Source organism: Eurosta solidaginis, chromosome 5 (assembly GCF_040869045.1).
Source record: "Eurosta solidaginis isolate ZX-2024a chromosome 5, ASM4086904v1, whole genome shotgun sequence".
Classification (NCBI taxonomy): domain Eukaryota; kingdom Metazoa; phylum Arthropoda; class Insecta; order Diptera; family Tephritidae; genus Eurosta; species Eurosta solidaginis.
Genome location: NC_090323.1, coordinates 55,280,234 through 55,308,144, shown reverse-complemented (window position 1 = coordinate 55,308,144; position 27,911 = coordinate 55,280,234).

Genomic DNA, 27,911 nt, shown 5'->3' with positions numbered 1-27,911 from the left:
AAACTTGAAACTTAGAACTTAGTTAGATGCCTAATGACAATACAACTTGCAGAAAACAAAGCTCCGCTAGGTGTCGCGCTAGTCAAGATAACTGCAACACTTTAAAAAACGGGGGAATCTTGCGATCGATTTTTAAGTGACTTCCCGGTGAGCTAGAGATCTGAAGCGTGGGCCGTGAGTCTAAACCCGGTGGCAATGTAATATTTGATCAAAAAAATTTCGCTAGGTGGCGCATGGATCGAGATATTAAGAGAATTAATTTTGATTTGGGAATCTTTCAATCCATTTTTAACTAACTTCCCGGTTACCTAGAGAATTGAAACTTCGCACTTAGTTAGAGGCCTGTTGACAATACAACTTATAGAAACCAAATTTACCCCTAGGTGGCGCGCTAGGTAAGATAACTGCAAATCTTTGAAAAACGAGGGGAATATTGCAATCGATTTTAAAGTAACTTCCCGGTGAGCTAGAGGCTTGAAACTTGGGCCGTGAGCCAGAACCCAAAATTCCAAATGCCTTTTTGTAGGCAGCACTAAAAAAGTGAAAATAAAAAGATGATAAAAACATTTTAAGGACTACCTTTATATAAATGGACCAAAAATAGAAATCCATTTTTCCTTTAACACAGACATAATCTTGTTGAATTTTGACTAAATAACTTTAGCAATAGCTTTTCTTAAATTTGAATTAATCAATTAGTTAATCGCAAGAACATGGGTTGCCTTAAATTTAAAGATTGCGCTCCACCTTTATAGTTTTAAATCCCAAAATTCTTTTACAAGAGCTATTGTTAAAGTTTTTTAGTCAAAATTCAACAAGATTATGTCTGTATTAAAGGAAAAATTGCTTTAAATTTTTTGATCCATTTATATAAAGGTAGTCCTTAAAATGTTTTTATCATCTTTTTATTTTTCCTGTAAAGGCTTCAAGCTTTCCTATTCAACTCGCTATAGCGTTCGCACACTACGGAAGCAAATATACTAATATATGCGTGAACGACAGTACTTGGAGATTAAGTCTCTTTACCACCACGAATCCTATACCAAAGCTGCGCTTATTTTCAATACTAACTCTAGTATCAATACTAATTCTTTAATACCATACATTTTTCTCCCAGTGTATATTCTCGTTCGCTGCGCGTCGACTTGAACTCGCACGATTCTACATATGTTTGCACAAATATGCATAAGCCTTTATACAACTGCTTATTTGACTGCCTGGCGTGGACCATCCATCCAGCAGCTCAACAGCTACCAGCGAACCAAATCGAATTGAGCTGATCGATTCTGTGCACACATTTTGGGGGAAAAAAGATCATTCGCAACACCGTACTAAAACTAAACCAAGATACAATATTCCAACTAAATTGAAATGAGCTATGCGAAAAGTGTAGAAAATTCAACTAAAGTGAAGACAACTGCAATACGCCAAAAAAAAAAGTATCGAAAAAGAGGAGCAATATCGAACGATACCAAGGTACCAATACCAAACGGACAATGTAAAAATATGAGGCCCGATGAGGCGATGGGATGTGATGTGATGGGATGCGATGTAATATAGTGCACAGCACAGCATAAGTGGGGCTAACAGATTTGCCCACCACCAAGCGAGCAAAACAGACAAACGTTCACACATTCGATAGGCTGAATAGACGAAACAGCTGACCGCCACGACACTCAAGGTGCTTCCGCTTGAACTACGTTTTATTTCGCTCTGATCAACCATGCAACAAGCATGTAGTAACCGTGTATCCGTACTACCACAGCACAAGAGTGATTTTGGAAGCGGTAGGTAGGTAAGCGGCAGCAAGATAAATGTGCAAACTATAATCAGTGCTACTAAACTGTGCTGTGTTGCAAGGTGCTGCATCTGCAATTGCTTAAGTTCACAATTACATATGTACGTATACAGAAATATTAAAGTTTGCACTGCAAGCGCTTGTGTGTGTGCGCGCCTGTATGCCTACTATTGCTGTGTCACCTCTTGTGGTCATGCAGAGCATGGATAACATGTTGCAGCGCATTTCTCAGGGCTGTGGTCTGTACATATGTACATATACACACATGCATACATAAGTGCAACTGCCGTAGCAGTGGTAGACAATTGGGATTTTTAGTTAGTCAGACAGATAAAAGAACAAGTGGATTGTGGCATCACAAGCTGACGATAATAAAAATGAATACTAAAGCATAGGCGACAATGCCTGGACAAAGAGTTGAGAAGCATTAAAATTGTCAAGGATGAGCAGAAGTTGTAAATCTATGCATGTAATGCAATTGTGGGCCAACAGAATGGATGAGGCATAAATTGCTTTCAAATTCTAAATCAAAAGATTCCACTCGTTAGTGGTAAGCTTAGCAATGTTTTGAATTTTGGCTTTTCGTTTGCGCTGTCTTTGCCTTTTTATACCCAGCGTGCTTTGGACACAGGGTATATTAACTTTGGTAACATAACAGTTGATCGTAACGGCATAAACGAATCAAGATAAATATAGATTTCCATATATCAAAATGCTTAGGATGAAAAAGGAATTGATTTAGCCATGTCCGTCCATCCGTCCATCCGTCTGTCTGTCCGTTTGTCTGTGCACACAATAACTTGAGTAAATTTTGAGATATTTTATTGAAATTCGGTATATGTGTTTATTGCCACTGATCTCCCATCGTTATTTAAAATGAGAGAAATCGGATGATAACCAACCACGCCCACTTTTTAAATATATATATATATAACATTTTGGAAAACACAAAAAAACTGATTATTTAGTAAAGAACACCTAAAATGTTAAAATTTCATGTGTGAACTTATATTAAGACTGTTGATAAAAGTTTTTTGAAAATAGGCGTGGCACCGCCCACTTGATATAAAATCGCTTTTACAAATATTTTTAATCAAAAATCAAAAACATTCACTATAGAGAATATTTCGAAGAATAATTTACGAAATAAATTAGGACCACACCCACTTTTATATAAAAGAATTTTTAAAAGGTTCGTGGATAATTGCAGTAAAATAAGCTATATCTTTGCAAAAAAGATATTTATATCAACAAATTAAAACTTTTCAAAATAGGCGTGGGACCGCCCCTTTTATGACCAAACAATTTTCTATGTTTCAGGAGCCATAACTCGAAGAAAAATTAACGGATCGTAATAAGATTGGGTAAACGTATTTTTCTTATAGCAGTAAATATTTATAAAAAAAAGTTGTAAGAGATCGGTTAAGGACCACGCTCATGTTTATATAAAAGACTTTTTAAAGGGTTGCGAAAAAAAGCTAAGGTAAAAGTTTAGTTGAGGGGTCGACTGCTAATACGCGTCCAAAAATATCGAGAGGGCTGTCGAAAGACGCGAATTTACTTCGACAACAATAATCCGAAGGCGGAAAATAAATATTTTGTCTCTGTCCGGAGATACTTCCAGTTGAAGCTGGCGATTTTCATGTGGTTGTTGTAATGTTCTTTCACCCACAAAAAAATTGTGAACATAAGTGTTTTGTGCGGATATAGTTTTGGTCTCCAAACCGTTCTTGGAACCACCTAAGGTAATCTTTTATAAGCGCGGCCAAAGGCCGCCAATGAAGAAAGGTGTTCTACGCAAAAATAATGTGTACCCCACTCCCGGTTTCGGAGGGATCCGCGGGTCATTTTTCGGTTTTTCGTTAATATCTTTTGAACGAGTTAAAATTGAAAAAATAAATATGTCAAGACGCATTGTTTCCCACCTCTCTCGATATTTGTGGACGCGTATTAGCAGTCGACCCCTCAACTATACTTTTACCAAAGCTAAATATCAATGGTATTTTACTTTATAAATGGAAGTTTAACAAACGGTTAGAAAATTCAAAATTTTTGAAAATGGGCATGGCACTTCCCCTTTTTGGACTAAGCAATTTTTTATGTTTCGGGAGCTATAACTCGAAGAAAAATTAACATATCGTGATTAAATTGGGAATACGTACTTTCCCTATAGCAGGAAATATTTCTAGTATAAATGGATAGGATCGGTTAAAGACTACGCCCACTTTTAATATAAAAGATATTAAAAAGGGTCGTAGACTAGATTATAAATTATCTTAGCGAAAAATAGTGTTGCATCAATGATATTTCACTTACCAAGATTTATTATAAGAGGAAATTGGGAAACATTTTTTTTAATGGGCGGTGTCACGCTCCTATGAAGCATTACGCAACATTTCTAGAGACTCAAAAAAAATCACTTGTAAATAAATTCGAGAAAGTAATTTACCTGAAATGAACTGTACAATTGAAACTTACGCTGAGTATATAATTTTCGTTACACCCGAGCTTATACACCCTTACTTGTTAGTATAAGTTTATTTTACAAAAATATGCACAACGATTAGCTTATTTAGAATTATGTATATATGTAAGTTGGCGGCCACCGTGGTGTGATGGTAGCATGCTCCGCCTACCACACCGTATGCCCTGGGTTCACACCCCCGGCCAAAGCAACATCAAAAATTTTAGAAATAAGGTTCTTCAAATAGAAGAACATTTTTCTAAGCGGGGTCGCCACTGGGCAATGTTTGGCAAGCGCTCCGAGTGTATTTCTGCCATGAAAAGCTCTCAGTGAAAACTCATCTGCCTTGCAGATGCCGTTCGGGGTCGGCATAAAACATGTAGGTTCCGTCCGGCCAATTTGTAGGGAAAATCAAGAGAAGCACGACGCAAATTGGAAGAGAAGCTCGGCCTTAGATCTCTTCGGAGGTTATCGCGCCTTAAATTTATTTATTTTGTATATATAAATATGCTTATTCATCGATTTAAATTTGTTTTGACCAAATTTGTTGTATTTTTCTACATAAAGGTAACAATATTTAATTAACCCACCTGTATGTTAATTAACTTAATTTTTTGCACAGCATTTAAATGGAATCGATAGAGTCTTCCCGCACCCAGAAACGAAGTTACACAGAATCAAGTAATGCTGTTTAAGTTGAATACTCAGCTAAGAGCTCACGTAGTTGCGAAAAGTACCTTAAAAAGTACCTTAAATGCTTCTTGAAGAAAATTTCCCATTGGGAGATTATACAGAAGAGCCAGCAGACAGCACTTATACTTCGATGACAATGCGAGAAGTGCCGGACTTGGTGATCGATAGTTAGATCGAATGAGCGGTGAAGAATATCTGTTAGTTTTAATCGCCTCACCAAGGTGGTTTATTTCCTCCCAGGCATGAAGCAGGGCGGGATATGGTCACCTCTGCTGTATACGCTGGTCATCAGCCAACTGCACAGTTGGTTCGATGTGGGACCCGTCAAACTAACGTCGTACTCAGGCGACGTTGCAATTGTCATTAGTATAAAGTGCCTTCCAACAATAAGCTATTTGATAGATCTGGTGATTCGGAATATACATACCTGGGCATCTAATGTCGGGTTGAGCTCCAGAGCGGAGTAACTGGATATGGTCTTGTTACTAAGAGATCTAAGATAGGACTTATGACCTTGCACGAGTAACCTTGTACCATATATTTAGGAATCATTCTAAACAGTAAGTTGTCGTTTCAGCTCAACGTGAAAGAAAGAGTGAAGAAAGCCTCGAGGCATGTGAAAGATTGCTGGGGTTTATGTGGAGTATATCTCCCTCTCTGTCTTATTGGGTACTTACAGCGATTGTAAAATATATCTTCTACTATTCCTTGATTTGGTGGACAGCCACACAAAAAAAAAAAAAATTCCTCAAAAAATTAGAAGGGGTATGCAGGCTCAATCTCGACAGCTGTACCGTATGCCATTCTGCACATTCCACCTGTAGACCTAGTGGCTAAGAACATAGCGTTAACAACTGCAACGACGCTTAGTGCCTCGTCATCGATTATAGGGATAATAGACTACCTGAATCCGTATATGGCCTTCGAGGGAGCTCGTAAAGCCACATGTACACCGAAAGTTCCAAATTAGTGGAAGGAGTAGCGTCTGCGGTATACTTTGCTGACCCGGAAATAAACAGATTTTACAAGATCACTGTAGCGGTTTTCTGGAAAAATTAGTACCGAACTCAAAGCAGTAGAAATAATGGAAGAAAATAGCTTAAGCGGTAGCCTCCTAAATTTTCAAATTGAAAGCCAAAAGCGGATGAGCTATCTAAACAGGGTGCATCACTCGAAGCGAGCTCCATGGATGTCCCAATTAGATCGGACGAGATTAAGAGAAGGCAAGAGGTGCATATGATAGACCAAGCGGGAAGGAAGTGGACCCAAGCGGGTGCTGAAAAGTGTCGAAAATTATGTGTTACAACTTTGAAGTAACTGCTGAATCATTACGGGTATTCTGACTGGATACTGCCTTCTGTCCTCACATGCCTTTTCATTAATCCTGGTCAGTGATAGCAGATGTGGGAAGTGCGGGTTGGAGGAGGAAACAATAAAGCATGTTTTTTGCTCGTACCCTACGTTTGCCAGGCTAAGACTCCAGCTACAGTGATGCGGCTGTCAGCAAATGGCATAGGAAGCTTCTAGTATTTGCCAGAACCGAGTTATTTTATAATATAGGTCCTTATTTTAAATAGGGTTTTTCAGTATGGTCCTAAGCAAACTTCTGGTAATACTTCGGACTCATTGAGTCTATGTGACGTCCCCATGGACCGGCCAGTTCGAACTTTATTTAACCTAACCTAGTTTTCTTGATGTCTATTGCATGTTCAAACATCGAACTTCGCGAGTACTTGGCGCTGGCGCCTTTTTTAAACGGTTTTATTAGCTTGGCTCTGTGTAGCGAGCGTTACGAATTTTGTAATTGAAATTTAAGTAACTTCTCGATAAGATACAAGCTTTAAACTTGGAATATAGTTCAGAACCCGATGTGAATGCACCAATAAGAAAAAAACTCCAATAGGTGGCGCATGGATCGCAATATATCAAAAAATCGTATTTGTAGTGCGGTTTGGCTCATATTTGAACACATAATACATACATGAATAAAAAGCAACTTATGAAAAAAATCACCGCTAGCTGGCGCAAGGATCGAGATATTCAAATAAATCGTATTTGTGCTCCGATTAGGCTCATATTTGGAACGCATATTACATACATGAAAAGAAAGCGACTAATGAAAAAAATCGCCCCGCCAGATTGCGCAAGGATCGAGATAATCAAAAATCGTATTTGGGGTCCGATTTGGCTCATATTTGGAACTCATATTATATACACAAATAGAAAGCGACACATGAAAAAAAAATCGCCGCCAGGCAGCGTAAGAATTGAGATAGTAATAATAAAATAATTTAAAAAAAATTTAAATTAAGCGATTTTATTGAAAACAATACTTACATTAAGTAATAATAATACTAAAATAATTAGGTAGGTCCTAGGTACTAATCATCACACTCCTCATCAATCTGGGGCGTTGATCAGATAAATAAATAAAAGCGTTGGGCGCGTGAAATTTCTATAAACGTGAGGCGTAGCATAACCTGATTAAGATTCAGTTAGCCTTAATTATACATATATGAAAATATGATTAGTAAAGATATGAGCGGTTGACTATCAATAGAAATTTTACGCGACCCACGCTTTTATTTTATAAGCTTTTATTTAGTTTCACTTGGCTGTTGTCTGTAATCAAATCTTGCAAGTTAAATTTGATACACTTCCCGGTGTCCGATTGAGCTGAAATTTTGCAATATTACTTTTTGAGAATTCCATAAATTAATCGATAACAGAGTTATCGATAAAAATTTGTGCCCACAAGCAATAAAAGCCTAAGTCCCACACATACCCGGCCTAGCTACAGCGGTACCTATCCGTGGAGTCTGAGACTTAAACTTCTTTCACTCAGCTGATAACTGATTAGCTGAGCTAGCAGTTGCGCTTTGAAATTCACCCATCGAAGCAAACTTTTGCCTCGTATTTCAACCAAACACGAGAATAGTTTGTGAGAGACCGTTGTCGCTTGTATCCATATGCATCATAGCTTATACTTACACATCAATTTTTGTATGTAAACGAATAGATCAGGCTAGTTGCGCTTGGTTGCTTTATATCAGGCATGCTTAACCAACGAACCGATATCATTTCGTTACGATAATTAACTTTAATAAACGAAACAAAGTCATTTCGTTTCGTTTATTAACGTTAAGAACGTCAAATTAACGAAATGATTTGGTTTCGTTTTCTGTCATATCAAAACGAAATCAAGTCGTTTATGTTGATTATTAATTTTGAACTAAACTGGCAAAGCTGATTGATGGCGGAGTCATTAAAGGTGAAAGCATTATCCAAGCTGAATGCAACTTTTCTCGTGAATTTTGACAGTACGAACATTTCCCAGAGTATTTTTGACATTACCACCAACGAATTACACAAACAAATTACATGGAGTTTGTGTGTGTATGTCCGCTCGCTGTTACCACCTTACGGTTTCACTATGGCTACAGCATTGCCAGCACAATTCAAACATAAAGTATCACGTTTTTGTTAACGTTTTTAACGTTAACGAAAGCTTTTCGTTTCGGTTAAAAATGAGATACAATTTATCTTGATAATTTCTTTATCGATAATATTTCGAAGTGTTTCAACGGAAATGGTGGACATTTTTTGATAAACGATTTTCTTAGCGTTAAGGTGCATCCCTGCTTTATATGTACGCATACTCAAATTGCTGCGGATATATTAGAGTATCAAAAAGGTTACCCGATGCCGATCTCTCCCACAAAGAAAATTTGTTGGTCATGAATGTGGATTTTTTTCTTATTTATTATTAGTATTTATGACCCAATGCCAAGCTGAGCACGTATCGAGGGCTGAATGATATGAGGGTATATAAAAATTTCATATCGCTAACGTTGCGCCTCAGGGCACCAGGGCAAACCCTGTTGAACTGAAGCAATTATCCCTCTACAATGGACCTCTGGGGGATGGACCGTTTTTGTCCTATACTCGTGGGAACAAAACGAACAAAAAAACTATTACACAAAGAAAACGACTATTAGAGAAGGTGAAATTTAAGCGACAGGAGAAGATTTGCTAATGAAAGCGATGCCCACAAGCGGCAACGCACTCAGTAAGCATAGAGAAAATGAGCCGCCAGAACAACGCACAAATAGGCAAGATACGGAGAGCATACCTAAACAAGAGAGACGGAATAAAATTCAAGAAAAAAAACTTTTTTAAAAATAAGCTTTTATTACTGGTTAATAAAATTAACTAAAAAGTAAAAAATAAATTGACTGTAAAGAAATATAACATTTATAAGTTCATGGTAACCTTTAACGATAATTAGGCTCCTTCTGCGACAAAAAAATTCCATATTGTACATAATTATATATTTTTAACATTAAAATTTTACACCTAAATTATTATATCTTCCAGTTTATATCACAGTCCTAACTGTTCTAATAAAAGCGTGTTACATTGTAATAGCAAGAAAAGGAGGATTTAAATGTTCCTAATTATACCATCAAAATTTAACAAATTTTTATTAATAAAATTAGGACTGTGATATTAACTGGAAGATATAATAATTTAGGTGTAAAATTTTAATGTTAAAAATATATAATTATGTACAATATGGAATATGGTCGCAGGCGAGAAGCCTAATTATCGCTAAAGGTTGCAATGAACTTATAAAATGTTATATTTCTTTACAGTCAATCTATTTTTATTTTAGCTTATTTTTAAAAAAGATTTTTTTTCTTTAATTTTATTTATTTGTCTGATCAACGTCCTAGATTAATGAGGGGTGATATGACTAGTACTTAGGACCTACCTAAATATTTTCTACCTTTTAGTATTATTATTATTTAATTTAAGTATTTTTTTCAATAAAACCGTTTAACTAAACATTTTTTTTTAAATTATTTTTTAACATCTGCTTTTCTTTTTTTAGGACATTTTTTTTAGTGCATAGTGATGTGTTTAATTACTAAGCCGACTGGTAACAACACTTCATCTTCATTAGCTGTTCTTTGCTGATTGTGTTCTGAGTTTTTATACCAGTTACGTTGTATTAACATGAATTCGCTAAAAAAATGAATATTTAAGTGCGTCCGCGTGCATGTGCACAAGATGACCTATTTGCATACTTACATAGCGCTTCGATTTTCATATTTTTATTTTATTGGTCTTTTTTTGGTATTTTTTTTTTTTTTTGCTCAGCATATCTAGGAATTGCTAGTGATTGACAGCGTCAATTAGTCTTTAGTAGTTTAATATACTCGCTGTTTGTTTGCACATGGTAATAAATAGCATTTTATAATACAACATTAACACTGCTGGAATTCAAAAGCCGTTGTGATTCCGTTGTTATTCCGCTTAATTATCCCCTAGATCCGCTTACATGGCCAATCCTGCACGAAAACTTTTAGATAATTCAAACGAAAATTGCTTTTAGCCCACCAAAAAGTACGCTGATCGCTTGACTTTCCCAAGCACCCTAGCATTTATGGTGCCAACCCTATGCCAGTTGTTCTTTTTGTAAAGCGTCCTCCAACAGACAAGTGTTCAATACGCTAGTATGGGTCAAAAGACTATATTGCGCATGCCATCGATGATATGCAGTGACAGTCCTCAGCTCCTCCCCAAAGCCTTTTACAGGTGTAATATGCTGTCGGAACTCTCTTTGATCTCACTTCACCGTTCCTTTTCCAGATTAGATTGGAGTCGGTTATCATGGCAGTTGTTTGGTTTCAAGAGGAAAATTTAAGGTTGTGCCGTTTAGCATCGGTAAGTTGAAGGAGGGAATTTTTATATTTATTTTGTTTTGTGAGCAGTACAAGTGAAGCTTTTGTGGATTTACCCTTAATACGGCCAATACGGACTGCCTGTCCATCGAAAAATGCCACAAAGCGCTGTATTTATGAACTCGCTAATTGTTGGCATATGGGAATACCCTTTTTCCTTCTGCCCTAAATATTTCTAGAATTTCACAAGCTATCAGTATCCATAGAAGAAGCGATAGCCCGCCCCCATGAAAGGTGTCTTTGGTAGCCAAATTACAAACTGAGCCAACTTTTTAAGTCGGTATGATGACCCAACTCCCGAGCCTTGAGTCGATCTATGTAACTATAGAGCCTTGGGTTCCATATCGTTTGCAGATGGCGTACGTTTGAACGTTGTTGAATGAACTTTAAATGTCGCAGAAGGCTACCGCAATAAATTAAATGGAGACCATATTGGACATCCACGACGATGGCATTACGCTACCGACTGTCTTACATCCAAAAATTTTGAGTGTGACATTCGATGAGGATCTACATTTTGGTGAGCACGCAACAGCAAATGAACCTAAAATCCACAGCCGTAATAAATTCCAGCACTTGGGGGTAAAGATAAAGAAAAACCCATTACCACTCCACTTACAAAGCAATTGGCCGGCCGATAGCATGCTACGCCTTGCCGATATGGTCGCCAAGGCTAAAGGTTACTCACTGGAAGAAAATAGAAGCCTGCTAAAACACTGCCCTTAAAAATGCTACAGGCTGTCTGCTTATGTCCTCAGAACCCCACCTACACAATGAGGCAAGAGTACTCCCCATTAGGGAGAGAAATGATATGCTGAACAAAACGGTTTCTGTTGAATACCCAAAAGCCACTTGCATCTCAACAGCCATCTGATTAAAGATGCCACACCTTCCAGGCTATTTAAGAGGTCATCTTCGTTAGCATTGTGAAGAAATACGGCACCTGAGAATACATCCATATGAAGCAAAAAAGTACAAACAGGTTCTCAGTGATATCCACAAACAAGCGTCGGACCTCTATGCCAGGAATTGCCCGGCGAATCCAGTCCTTAAAGAAAAATACCCAGAACTCGCAGAAGAGAAACGAACCCTCGATCTGGGCACTGTAACAGGTTAAACTCTTGCCTATCCAGAATCAACGCCGACATACAAAATATATGCCCTGCTTGCAATTTGTCCACAAATGACACCAACCATCTCTGCAATTGCACTGTGAAACCAACGCATCTAACACCAGTATTACTATGGTCTACTTCTGTTGAAACTGCAAGTTTCCTTGGGCTCCTGTTAGAGGATATTGAAGACAATTTGTGATCCGTCGCGTCTATTGTATGTGGCGAAGTACTGCTGCAATAACAACAACACCAGGAAGGCTACCCAGTAGTTCGTTGATTTCGCGATGACGCTGAGTACCTCGCAAAGGTTGCTCTTAACTGATTTGTCTTTCTTTTAAATGATCTGGGTTTTCGAGTTACATGCTCTCCTCAATAAGTTTTACCTGGCCGAGATGAAAGCTCTCTTCCTATGAGTTGCTACTTCTCTTTTCATTAAAAATAGTTCTACGCGGCTGGTCCAAAATGCATTGGGACTTGTAAATCTTAATATATAAAAAACACGTGTCACACAATTGAGGCCAATGGACCCCTAAAATACTGAACCGATTTTGAATTTATTTTGCACCCCATATGTAGTTTGATCTAACTTGAAATATAGGATAGGTCTCTAGGGTCTATAGGGTCTCGAGATATAGGCCAAAACGTGGACCCGGGTACCCCTAGAGTGTGTGTATAGAATATGGATATCAAATGAAAGCTGTTGATGAGTGCTTTAGTAGAGGGTAATTTTTATACCTCTGGGTGACTAGGATCTCGAGATATAGGCCAAAACGAGTACCAGGGCACACCTAGAATGTGTTTATACAATATGGATACCAAATAAAAGCTGTTGATGAGTGCTTTAGTACAACGTAGTTTTCATACCTATTGGTGACTAGCGTCTCGAGATATAAGCCAAAACGTGGACCGGGTATCCCTAAAGTGTGTTTATAGAATACGGATATCAAATGAAAGCTGTTGATGAGTGCTTTAGTAGAGGGTAATTCTTATACCCCTGGGTTACTAGGGTCTCAAGATATAGGCCAAAACGTGGACCTGGGTACCCCTAGAATGTGTGTATAGAATATGGATATCAAATGAAACCTGTGGATGAGTGCTTTAGTAGAGGGTAATTTTCATACCCCTGGGTGACTGGGGTCTCGAGATATAGGCCAAAACGTGGACCCGGGCAGCCCTAGAATGTGTTTATACAATATGGATATCAAATCAAAGCTGTTGATGAGTGCTTTAGTACAGGGTAGTTTTCATACCTATTGGTGACTAGGGTCTCGAGATATAAGCCAAACCGTGGACCCGGGCACCCCTAGAATGTGCTTATACAATATGGATATCAAATGAAAGCTATTGATGAATGCTTTAGTACAGAGTAATATATTATCCAGAGACGGACTGGGACTGGGATTAGGACTAGGACAGGGATTGAGACTCGGAATGGGACTGGGACTGGGACTGGAATAAAATACATATCACCTTCTGGGACAGGCAATAAGGAATGCAGAAGAAATTGAGAGAAGAGAAAATAGAAAAGAGAGAAGGAGAAGGAAATTGAGAAAGAGATAGAATGAGACGAAGATGGAGATAGATGAAGCGAAAAAGACGGAGGGAGGAGTGAATAAAAGGATTAGGAAAAAGTTAAGAGGGGGAGGGCAGAGTGAGACGGAAAAAGCTTATTAAAATAAAATGCAGATTGCCCGAATTTAGGGCAGGACAACGTCTGCCGGGTCTTCTAGTATACATATGTATATATACATATTTATAAATGTGGTCCCTGCATACGCCCGCTTGTAGAGGTAAGTCTTGCAAATCTCAGTGCCGGAGTAATAAAAATAAAATATTATTAACCTCGACCTCAACTGTACTTTTGTATGTATGCAATTAAAATATATCTATAAAACCACAAAAGGAAAAATTTTGAATATCTGTATTTAATTAGCGAGACATGCTCATATTGCTTTATACAATTGTTTCCGTTATTTAAAAATTTATATCTAAAACAAATTATTCTTAAATAGGACAAATAATTGAAAAATATGCCAAAGAACGAATGAATAGAACTTGACATAAAAAATTCCATAAATCTTATTAATTCAATGCTGCAAATACCAAAGTGAAGCATAAATGCACTTGCCACAAGAAGAGTAAAACATGTGGATATGCATAACATTGTAAAAACAACAAAGATCAATGCAAGTTTATATGCATGTACATATGTAACTAGCTGGACCGGCGCGAAATCGACCAAACCAACTGATTGACTGCTGCGTCCACTTGACATGTGAATCTCAGAGATTTGAAGATTTGCACATATTTTTATGATCGGTACAACACATATGTATAAACACAAGTGTACATGTATACCAGACAAAAAAGAGTGTGAACAATAATGAGGAAGAAAGAAAAAGCGGTTGTTGTTGTGTTTTAGCAGTGCTCCACCTCATCCAATAGGTGCGACCACCCATAAATTATCATTAATGCCCTCTAACGGGAGTCCAAGGAAACTGGCAGTTTCAAAAGGGTTGGAACAGACACATAAGGGTGTTAGGGGCGTTGGTTCCACATTACAATTGAAAAGATAATTGGTGTCATGCGGCGATAGATTAGAAGCGGAACATACATTGAGTAGGCTGATTATGGATAAGTAGGAATTTAACCTATTACAGTATTTAGATCGAAATTTAGCTAGAGTGACGAGTGTCTCCCAGTGAAGGTTGATTTCCCCGTTTGCGAGTTATGAGCATTTGTTTTTATGAAAGTGCTCACTGAGCAATCCCTGGCATACTGGCCTGACGCCTTTTTATACTCAATTGAGCAGAGCTCACAGAGTATATTAACTTTGATTGGATAACGGTTGGTTGTACAGGTATAAAGGAATCGAGATAGATATAGACTTCCATATATCAAAATCATCAGTATCGAAAAAAAATTTGATTAAGCCATGTCCGTCCGTCCGTCCGTTAACACGATAACTTGAGTAAATATTGAGGTATCTTAATCAAATTTGGTATGTAGGTTCCTGGAAACTCGATCGCTATTTAAAATGAACGATATCGGACTATAACCACGCCCACTTTTTCGATATCGAAAATTTCGAAAAATCGAAAAAGTGCGATAATTCATTACCATAGACGGATAAAGCGATGAAACTTGGTAGGTAAGTTGAACTTATGACGCAGAATAGAAAACTAGTAAAATTTTGGACAATGCGCGTGGCACCGCCCACTTTTAAGAGAAGGTAATTTAGAAGTTTAGCAAGCTGAAATTTGGCGGTCGTTGAAGATATCATGATGAAATTTTGCAGGAACGTTACTCCTATTACTACATGTATTCTTAATAAGAATTAGCAAAATCAGAGAACGACCACGCCCACTTTTAAAAAAAATTTTTTTAAGGTCAAATTAAAAAAAAAGAGTTAATATCTTTACAGTATATAAGTAAATTATGTCAACATTCAACTCCAGTAATGATATGGTGCAACAAAATACAAAAATAAAAGAAAATTTCAAAATGGGCGTGGCTCCGCCCTTCCAATCCTAGTGAAATTTGGTAGGGGCTTAGCTTCTGGGACGATAACGGTTTTCTGTGAAAAAGGGCGAAATCGGTTTGAAGCCACGCCCAGTTTTTATACACAGTCGACTGTCTGTCCTCCTGCTCGGCCGTTAACACGATAACTTGAGCAAAAATAAATATATCTTTATTAAACTCGGTTTACGTAATTATCTGAAATCACTTGGTATAGTTATAAAAAATGGCCGAAATCCGTCTTTGACTACGCCCACTTTTTCGATATCGAAAATTACGAAAAATGTCATAATTCTATACCAAATACGAAAAAAGGGATGAAACATGGTAATTGGATTGGTTTATTGACGCAAAATATAACTTTAGAAAAAACTTTGTAAAATGGATGTGACTCCTACCATATTAAGTAGAAGAAAATGAAAAAGTTCTGCAGGGCGAAATAAAAAACCCTTGAAATCTTGGCAGGAATATTGTTCGTGGTATTACATAAATAAATAAATTAGCGGTACCCGACAGATGATGGTCTGGGTCACCCTGGTCCACATTTTGGTCGATATCTCGAAAACGTCTTCACATATACAACTACCACCACTCCCTTTTAAACCCCTCATTAATACCTTTCATTTGATACCCATATTGTACAAACGCATTCAAGAGTCAACTCTGGTCCACCTTTATAACGATATCCCGAAAAGGCGTCCACCTATAGAACTAAGGCCCACTCCCTTTTAAAATACTCATTAACACCTTTCATTTGATACCCATATCGTACAAACAAATTCTAGAGTCAGTCCTGGTCCACCTTTATGGCGATGTCCCTAAATGGCGTCCACCTATATAACTATGGCCAACTCCCTCTTAAAATACTCTTCAATACCTTCCATTTGATACAAATTTCATACGAACACATTCCAGGGTTACCCTAGGTTCTTTTCCTACATGGTGATTTTCCCTTTTTTTGTCTCCATAGCTCTCAACTGAGTATGTAATGTTCGGTTACACCCGAAATTAGCCTTCCTTACTTGTTATGACTGTTTTTGAGAGCGCTGTCATGCTTACGGAGATGACTTATTAAGTTCCTAGCAGGCGGGGGCTCTTCAATCAGATGTCTGTTGGGATACCTAGGTTTCTGGATATTCAGCAGAAAGTGTTAGTTCAGAATTTCATTTCTCTCCCTAATGGCGAGTATGCTCACCTCACTGCGATGTTCGGAGCGCTGTGTTCAAACAGGTCTACAGTCTCCTTCAAAGAGTTTCCTTTAGGCACGGCGACCATATTGGTTACATTTAGCATACAAGCGATCGGCCAATTGCTTAATAAGTGGTTACAAGCATTTCTTTATCGTTTTCCCAAGTGCTGCCAATAAGTGACTTGAGGCTCTGAACTTTCGGTACAATTGCAGCTGCACGCTTGCCAAAATGTAGATTCTTATCGAGCGTTACACCCAGTAGTTTTGGATGTGAGACAATCAGTAGCGTAATGCCATCGACGTGGATGCCCAATATGGCCGATGCGGTACTGGAAATACTAGGGAGATAGCCGTTGATTTTATAGCATAGCCCACCGATGGATGGCCGGGAGCTGTTGCCATTTTCGTGCAGCCATCGCCGTAGGACATAATAGTAACTTGTTCTGGCGGGGAAGGGAGCATCTGTATGTAAAACTTAAATAAAAGTGGGGATCGGACACTATCAAGAGGCACCCCTAACTTAGATCTTCTGTGTTTAGGTGTTACGTTCCTGAACTGCACTGATGCCTACCGATCACACAGATAATTTTCCGTCCACTTTTCGAGACTTGGAGAAAGTAGTGCAGTAATGTGCCGTGTTTGACTGTATCAAAGGCTTTTTATAAAATTAGAGCTACGAGTACTGCGCTCATATTTCAATGACTACAATTCGATGACTTTGGCGGTCATGCTATCCTATAAGGTTACATTCACTCGAACATGGCGGTAGCGCTGGTTAATACCATGAGTCATAAAGCTTGGGAAAAGCTTTTCAAAATCCAACAAATATCTAAATAAATAAATGTAAGGTGCGATAACCCCCGAAGAGATTTTGGGTAGAGCTTCTCTTCCACTTTACGTCGTGCTCCTTTTAATTTTTCCGACAAATTGACGAGACTTGTTTTTTATGCGGACTCCGAAGTATATCTGCATGCCAGATGAGTTTTCACTGAGAGCTTTTCATGGCATAAATACACTCGGAGTGCTTGCCAAACACTGCCGAGGGGCGCCATAGCTTAGAGAAATTTTCTTCTAATTGAAAACATTTGTTTTTAAGATTGTAATGTTGCTTTTCCCTGGGCGTGAACCCAGGATCGGCGGTATGGTAGGCGGATCACGCTACCATCACACCACGGCGACCGCTAATGTCAAGCAATTTTTTGGCGGGTTCCTGCTAACGCACTGATAGGTACATTTTCGTAGTAGGGCGCATTTATCGGGGTCTTTGGGGGTCCAAATTTACGAGTAAAAGAAATTTTGATTTCATGATCGAATAAATACAATAATTTCAAGTTCGAATCGTATAGAAAATTTTAATGTCCATAACCTGCTCTTGCTACATAGAAATGGTGGTTTCTCCTATTCTCTGAGAGCTTTTATTAATGTCATAATGAATTGGCTAATGAGAATATTATGAAATTGCCGAGCATTGAAGAGAATAACTATTATGATGAGAAATGTGGCTTTCACGACTGTAAAAAGGCCTTCTGCGTTGCAAAAAACATTGATCGAGTGGAACGAAAAGAGGAAGATAGATTCCCTGATGATAAGTTTCTTTGAAGCGAGCTGGCGTGAAGAGAATTACAAGCTTTTTCTAATAAATATGCACTAAAAGCTAACCAAAAATTCCTTGTGTTATGGAATTTTTAAAATCTGGAGTGGAGTTTAGTAGAATCTGTAACGGTGATAGGTACTCCATTTACTTACAGAACGTATTTGAAACTAAGATGGGAAAATTATTCTAAACCTAGACCCTGATGTAACCTAGAGGAAAAAGCTTTGCAAGATTTGAGGACAGATTTAAGCAAAATAAACTTCAATTAAAAAGAATGGACCTAATACACAAACTTAGGCAATAAATGGGCCCATTGTGATGCCGTAACGGCGAAAAACCCATACTGTACCAGCTACCGTGGATTCAAGAGCTTTGTGATGGCAATAAATTTAAATATTGCTTTTATTTTGGACTTGGAAGCCTCCTCAAGGTCGTTGAAAAACGATTAACTTGGTGCGGACAGTAGCAGAAAATGCAGCACGATTTTCCTCCTCTTCAATACATCGCACTTGTCTGGTCAGCTCATCAATTCAACAGTTGCCTTCAATATCCGCGTGTTCAGTTATTCATATAAAGCTGATACTGAAGTGCTGGGCTATCTCATTGAGAGATCTGCTTAAATCGTTTATCGATTTCTTGTTATTAATACATGATTATAAGGCTTTTAGTGCGGCCTGGCTATCTGAAAAAGCTATCCCCCTTTTCCCGTCTCTAGGAACAGGTTTAAAATTATTTAAAACACCGCTTATTGCTAACATTTCCGCACCGCTCGGGAAGGCGAAAGGAGATCTTTAGACCTAAGCCGTATGAAAAGATATCAGCCTCTACTTTCCTGTCACGCCCATTGCTTTATATGTTGATGGCAGCCTTAACAGCGTGTTGCCCATTCTCGGTGTGACATACTGTGAAGATCAAGAGAAAACACGACGATACACCCGTAGTTCTTTACAGAAGAACAACGCTGTTGTTGCTATTCTTAGCCAATCTACTATATTGTCACTCCAGAGTTGTTTCCTGTCCAGAATGGCTTATTGTTGAAAGCCAGGCTTTTGCTGCCAAACTTCGGTGGAATTTGGTATTTTTTTCCTTTTAGAGAAGGAGTACCAGATCAGTTTCTTCAAGTTTATCACGAATCTCGAACCTCTTTCCCATTTATATATTGTTGATGCTGCTGTCTCCGTTAAAATGCAGGGAGTTTAAAGGAATTTTCCCCTCATGATAAAGCAATTGTCGTCCGCGTAAGCAATGACCTTATATGTGGCCCCCTATTTCAATGAGTTGTAGTAGTCGTAGCGGAGAGAACTCTTTCTGTCGGGGCGCTTCTATCCACCTAGCTCCGTATTAATCTTTCTTTATTTATGAACTCAACTAGGTATGTATTCGCAGTCTCGTTAAAACCTAAGCCGTTGCATTCAGAAGAATATTATTAAAGGCATCTGCTATATCAAAGAAACCCAGCGTGTTTCCGTTAATCTGCACCTATTACATGCATGTTTAGCTTGCGAAAAAAGCATGGATTGTTCGAACTCCTGATACAGAAGTATTTATGAAGTTTTAAGATGTAATCCGACGAGACTTATAGACCCAAGATGCATTCGCTTGATCTAGAAAGAAATATCTACCTCCGAGATATTTTCTTACGACAGCCACTGCCATTCATTAGTAGTAAGTATGTTTATTTGCCAACTACATAGCATTCCAGGCTTTTTCGGTTTTTTCGGTTGCGAAGAAATATGAGCACCGGTTACCTAAGCACTTTGTATGTTGCATGTCTGAAATGTGTATGTAACCAGAGGTGGACAAGTGGTAAATGCTAGCATTTGGATGTTTTGTAAATTTTTGGTTTGAGTATTTGACCGCCATAGCGGGCTGTTTTAATGGCTAATTCTCTAAATGTTTTGTTAGTTTGGATTGATGTATATACATATATATGATGGAATTGATGGGTGGCGGTTGCATGAATTTCGTTCGCAAGTGCTATGCAGTTGCTAGGGATTGTTGCACGAACTATAGCGGTCAGCTCAGCAATTGCAAAACAACAAAAAACGCGACAGCATGCCGTTTGTACAAATGAAGATGCTGAATGAACTCCAGTAACGCCTTTAGTAGAACTGAGAATTTTTGAGTTTTCAGTTGTTTTTGCCTAGACGTATATTAATACATACCAACACAAAATATATGCACCTCTTCATTTAATGAGAAGCTTGTGTGCTCTAAGGTAATGCAATCAATTACCAGCTGTTTTCGAAATCCAAACTTATATCGACATTTTTGTAGTCAAGGAAATGTTTTACTTTAAAATTGGTGCTTAACTGTTTACAATGGGATTTGTAAAATATTTATGAAAAGCAAAAATATAATGGTGGATACTACCATTTTAAGTCATTGGCTGTTACTATAAATTCAAAATAAAAATTTTTCAAGAGCGAGACAGGCTCATATTCGTTTATACCATGTTATTTATCAAGTTTCGTTGAACGCGTCTAAAAATATTCCACACACAATTTGTAATTATATGGAATCGAACTCCTCTTTTATAAGGATGAAATGGGAAGAGATCTATATTAGTTTATCTTTTGACTTCAGCTCAGAGTAGTGCATTGTAGGAATTTGAGGTTCAAACCGCGCTACAATCTTCATTTGTCATCCCATTTGAATATTTTATTTCCCAAAATAAGATAAAATATTGTCAATATTTGTTTTTTATATATCTTCTGAGCGCAAAGAGCAAAAAACTTCTTATTTCTAGGCTGCCGGCAGAGTGGAAACGAGTAGAGTTGCTGTGATATAAATATAGAAATCTATGCAATTTATTTCTTATGGACAGTTGTTAAAGACGTCAAAGTGCTGGAAACATTCCAAGCTAGTAAAATATATGAATATAAAACTTGTTTCTTGCTTAGCATATCTTATCTTTAGTTAGCGCGCTGATAAATTTGAATCAAAAACTTTTTCAAAATAATTGAAGAGCCAACCGAAAACAAAAACAAAAGTAACGAGAAAAGTTGGGATCGAGAGAATACCGAATAAGAATATAGAGAACAGAAGTACATAGCGGCATTTTCGATATATGTATATCAAATAAATAAAAGACCCGTGATCCTCACACAAAGTAACCACCAATCTCTTATGTTAACAATTGGTTAAATGGGATATATACTATACTTAGATACGACCGATCTATACGAAAAGCTTCTGATACGAGTGATCGGTTGTATGGGTTGTACTATACTATATGTACCACCGATCTCTACTCTTTTTCAGAAAACAGTATTTGCCATATACTAAAGTATTTAGATGTGACAATAAAACCTTATTTATGAAAAATTGGCTGTATGGGGTATATATGCTATTGTGACGCGATCCGGCCGGTTCCGATACTCGCGGACATGGCTAAATCAACCCAGATTATCAACCCTCTGTATACTTATTGGTGGGTCAATCTCTTCTCCTTTAACGACTTCCAATTTTAAGATTCGTTACAAACTTTACGTGCCATTTCAATTTAATGCATAAATTAAAAAAAAAAAAAAACAATTATAGGGCATTTCTCTCAGCCTAGGAAATGTAGTAAACGTAGAAAATACTCCACGACCAAATATACAACATTCAGAAAACATATAAAATGTATATTTTATGCATTCAAAAAGTTCACAAAACTGCCGCGCACAGAAAATTTTTGTTTTTTTAATCAAAACATCATTTTTAACATTCTTGTCACATTTCAAAGTTTTCTATTCAAATATACATGGGTTAGAGAATAGAAAGCATAGAAACCGCAAAAATTGTTCACAAATGTATTTTGTTGTTGCGTGTAGCAAGTTTTTTAGTAAAATGGAAAATTTTCTACGTTTTTTACAATATTTAAACTTTGTTGTTTTATATAGGATATTATACCTTTATTCCTTTAATTGTATAGCAGGTGTACTTAACGGCTTAAAGGAATCGAGATAGGTTCAGACTTCCTTATACCAAAATTATCAGCATCAAAAAGATTTAATGTCCGTTTGTCTGGAAAAAAATTAGAAATCTTTAAGAAATTTTATATACTGGCTAGTCAGGCCAGAATAAATTAGTATTGAAAATGTGCGTAATCGAAAATTTCGAAAAATTGCACAAAAATCGATAATGCATTGCCAAAAACCGATAAACTGATGAAACTTGAAATGTAGGTTGACGTGGGAAAAATTTTGCAAAACTGGCACCGCCTGTATTCAGAAGAAGAAAATTTAAACGTTTTTCGAGCCGTTAACTAAACTATGTCGAATAAAACATGTTAAAATTTAGCATTAAGGTTAGTCTCTTCGTTATATATTATGTACCATAAGAAAATCGACAAAATCGGTTTGGCGATACCGCCTACTTTAACATAATCGATATCGAAATCTCGTAACATGGAAAAAGTGTAAATATTATGTCCAAAAAGTGCTATTCTTAAAACATAATTAAAATTATACCAGCAATAAAAAAAAGTTTATACTGCTTCGGCCGGGACTTGAACCCAAGACGCTCGGTATGAAAGGCCTCTCACGCCACCACCACACCACTGTGGATTGGTGTTCACATCTTCCATTACACAATACAACACAAAATTTTCACATTGCACTTTTTTGGTGCTACATGAAAGTACACCAAAACTTGTTGTGGTGTTACTCCGAGAAGTGTTAACACTGATCTATATACATTTGTATTGCCAAAGTATACATAAATTGCGGTTACCGACCTCACCCACGTAAAAAAAACTTTCAAAGTCTAATGGTAACAAAAAAATTCAACATATTTACGGTATGTAACTAAATTATTCTGATATTTTACCTCAGAAGCGATATCGCACGCCTAGATCAATAGGGAGATAGCTTAAATACTGAAATTTCGAATTTACGTGTACCTTCGGGCTTCCCAGGTCAATACCTACTGAACTGCATACCAATAACTTTTCTAATCAGCAAGAAAACGCTTTGTAAAAACTGAAACTTTCCCTGGCGCATATGGGAGGTGTGAAATGTGATGTAGAAGAATATGAAAACCAAACAAAGTTTTAAATATGGGCGTGGTTCCACTCTCTTTAAGGTAATCAGATCAATGATTTGAAAAAAGTTTAATTTGATTTGAAGAAAGTATTATTTGAAATGAAAAAAGGTTCACTTGAAGAGAGAAAAAAATCATTTGAATTGGATAAAATTTTATTTGAATTGAAAAAAAAATTTCATTTGTCTTCAAAATGCTATAAATATAGGAGGTTTGTACGCCAATTGGGATTGACGCCAAAATTATGAAAGTATGAATAAGTGATTTGTTGATTAAAATGTTTGTGTCAAAGAGTTTCGGCAGTTGGAGAAGTTTGAAATGTTGTTGTTTTTGTTGTAGCGATAAGGACACTCCCCGCAGGCCTTGGGGAGTGTTATCGATGTTGATGGTCCTTTGCCGGATGCAGATCCGGTACGTTCCGGTATCAATCCCGACCATATCGGGAACTATTTGGTATGACCACATGCGACCTTATAGGCCATACCGCCCACCAACCCCCTAGATTCATGATGAGTTCGGGGTCGCCAGGGTCTCGGCTGTTAATGAAACAGGATTCGCCACGGATTGGTAAGGTTGACAATTGGGTTGGAGAAGCTATATATTACTCTGGCAACCCCTTTAAAGGGTTGCGTTATACAACCCTTTAAATCTATTTGGTATTTTAGTCGCCTCTTACAACAGACATACCTACCACGGGTATATTCTAACCCCCTGGCCCGTTGGGGTAGCTTGAAATGTTCTTAACCGTCGGTTCGTAAACCGGAGTCGGCTTCCCCGTTATAGTTGAATTAATTGACAGTTAACTTTTAGCCACACATATTTAATAATTAACTTAAACAAAAGTAAAGTAGTCGATTAACATTCACCTGCACCTCAGGAGAATTAAACAGACCAGACGTATATTAAATTGTAGATACATCTTTGTAGCTTTGTTTATGAACGATTTTGATTGATTGTTGCATGCTGTGGCAGCAACTGGAATTTCACCTCAAGGCGTTAAAAATCAAACAAACTTGCAAACTACACTCATATACATCATACAAACAAAAACAACAAAATATTGAACATATCTATACTAAAAGTCATAAAAAGCCGTTTAAATGAATCTCGCCGCCTGTTGAACTGGCTGTGTCTCTGGCTGTGTCTCTGGCTGTGTAAATTTTCGTGTTTATATGGCACGATATTTATTTATTATCACGGCCACCGTGGTGTGATGGGTAGCGTGCTCCGCCTATCACACCGTATGCCCTGGGTTCAACTCCCGGGCAAAGCAACATCAAAATTTTAGAAATAAGATTTTTCAATTAGAAGAAAATTTTTCTAAGCGGGGTCGCCACTCGGCAGTGTTTGGCAAGCACTCCGGGTGTATTTCTGCCATGAAAAGCTCTCAGTGAAAACTCATCTGCTTTGCAGATGCCGTTCGGAGTCGGCATAAAACATGTAGGTCCCGTCCGGCCAATTTGTAGGGAAAATCAAGAGGAGCACGACGCAAATTGGAAGAGAAGCTCGGCCTTAGATCTCTTCGGAGGTTATCGCGCCTTACATTTATTTTTTTTTTTTTTATTTATTTATTTAATAGGTCAAAGGTTTGTAAAATTGATTGCGGCAATGTGAAAATAAATTGATTGCAACTTGGAAAATTTATTAGAATGCTATAGCAAAAACGATATTGATTATTGATTTTCTTCGTATTCACGTTGGGATTTCACATGTGTGTGCGCATATGGCCATAATGTTCCTCTTTTAAAACTCAGCGTGCTTTGCACACAGGGTATATTAACTTTGATTGGATAAGGGTTGGTTGTGCAGCTATAAAGGAATCGAGATAGATATAGACTTTCATATATCAAAATCATCAGTATCGAAAAACAATTTGATTGAGCCATGTCCTTCCGTCCGTCCGTCTGTCCGTTAACACGATAACTTGAGAAAATTTTGAGGTATCTTGATGAAATTTGGTGTGCAGGTTCCTGGGAACTCATCTCAGATCGCTATTTAAAATAAAAGATATCGCACTATAACTACGCCCACTTTTTCGATATCGAAAATTTCGAAAAACCCAAAAATACTGACAATTCATTACCAAGGACGAATAAAGCGATGAAGCTTGGTAGGTAAGTTGACCTTATTAGGCAGAATATAAATTTGTAAAATTTTCGAAAATGGGCGTGGCAACGCCCACTTTTAAAGGAAGGTAATTCAAAAGTTTAGCAAGCTGTAATTTCGCAGTCGTTGAAGATATCATGATGAAATTTATCAGGAACGTTACTACTGTTACTATATATGTGCCAAATAAAAATTAGCAAAATCGGATGAAGAACACGCCCACTTTAAAAAAAACAATTTGAAAAGTCCGATTTTAACAAAAAATTTAATATCTTTTCAGTATATAATCAAATTATATCAACATTCATCCCCAGTAATGATATGGTGCAACAAAATACAAAAATAAAAGAAAATTTTAAAATGGGCGTGGCTCCGACATTTTTCATTTAATTTGTCTAGCATACTTTTAATGCCATAAGTCGAACAAAAATTTACCAATCCTTGTGAAATTTGGTAGGTGCATCGACTCTGTGACGATAACTGTTTTCTGCGAAAATGGGCAAAATCGGTTGAGGTCACGCCCAGTTTTTATACGCAGTCGGCCGTTTATCCTTTCGCTCAGCCGTTAACACGATAAATTCAGCAAAAATCGATATATCTTTACTAAACATAGTTCACGTACTTTTCTGAGCTCACTTTATCTTGGTATAAAGAATGGGCGAAATCCGACTATGACCACGCCCACTTTTTCGATATCGAAAATTACGAAAAATGCAAAAAATGCCACAATTATATACCAGATACGAAAAAAGGGATGAAGCATGGTGGTTTGGTTTATTGACGCAAAGTATAACTTTAGAAAAAACTTTTGTAAAATGGGTGAGACACCTTCCATATAAATATAAGAAAATGAAAAAGTTCTGCAGAGCGAAATCAAAAGCCCTTGGAATCTTTGCAGGAATACTGTTCGTGGTATTACATATATAAATAAATTAGCGGTACCCGACAGATGATGGTCTGGGTCACCCTGGTCCACATTTTGGTCGATATTTCGAAAAGCCTTCACATATACAACTAAGTGCCACTGCCTTTTAAAGACCTCATTAATACCTTTAATTTGATCCTCATATCGTACAAACACATTCTATAATCACTCCTGGTCCACCTTTATGGCGATATCTCGAAAAGGCGTCCACGTATAGAACTAAGGCCCACTCCATTTTAAAATACTCATTAACACCTTTCATTTGATACCAATATTGTACAAACGCATTCTAGAGTCACCCCTGGTCCACTTTATGGCGATATCTCGAATAGGCGTCCACGTATAGAACTAAAGCCCACTCCATTTTAAAATACTCACTAACACCTTTCATTCGATACTCATATCGTACAAACGCATTCTAGAGTCACCCCTGGTCCACCTTTATGACGATATCTCTAAAAGGCGTCCACGTATAGAACTAAAGCCCACTCCATTTTAAAATACTCACTAACACCTTTCATTTGATACCATATCGTACAAACGCATTCTAGAGTCACCCCTGGTCCACCTTTATGGCAATATCTCGAAAACTATATAGAACTAAGGCCCACTCCATTTTAAAATACTCATTAACACCTTTCATTTGATACCCATATTGTACAAACGCATTCTAGAGTCGTCCCTGGTCCACCTTTATGGCGATATCCCGAAATGACGTCCACCTAGAGAACTATGGCCCACTCCTTTTTAAAATACTCTTTAATACCTTCCATTTGATACCCATGTCATACAAACACATTCCAGGGTTACCGTAGGTTCATTTTCCTACATGGTGATTTTCCCTTATTTTATCTCCAAAGCTCTCAGCTGAGTATGTAATGTTCGGTTACACCCGAACTTAGCATTCCTTACTTGTTACTTCTATATTGTACTAACAAGAGCTCAGATGTGCTGCTTTAAATTATTTTCCATCAAATAATGGCATCTACAGTTTTAACGCAGACAACGAACAGCAATCGTTAGCAGCAAAAAAAGTCGACAAACAAATTATAATCCGAACTCAAAAAAAAAACAGTACAATAAAATTTGAACTTTTTGGAATACTTCAGTAGTGTACTCGAGAGCTTCGAAGAGCTTCGGAAACCTATTTGGCGTTTACCTAAATGTCGTGTGAGTGCAGCACAGAGATTCAGGAAAGAAAGCTGACAGTCAGTTTAGCGGATCCACAGGAGCAACTCTCCTCCAAAAGGCATCGAAATTATGTAAATCTGTGACACAGATATCAATTGTACACTGAAATAAATTTTTTTGAAAAATGAGAATGATTTTTCGCCATAGAAATTTATTCTTAAACCACGTGTCGCAGACGCCGTAGAACAAGCAGGCTGAAAATAAAGCAGGCAGCATAACTTCAGGCCCCGGAAATGCACATAAGGTGCAATTGAAGGCGACCTCGTAAGCATAGATACAGCTCAGCGACGTAGTGCTTAATCTAAGCGAGTTGTCCTCTGTACATCCTTAGATGTAAGAAACGCTTTAACAGCGCGAGATCGGAAGACATGCTGGCCGCTTTAGAGCAGTGATTCCAAAATGCATGCTGCCTATAGCGCATCATCAGATGCTACCTCAGAAATTGGATCCTTATATATTAAACTTCAGAGGGTCCGCGTACCATGAAAGTTACATGCGGAGCAGCACAGGGACAAATTCTTGGTTTTGACCTGGGGAATGTC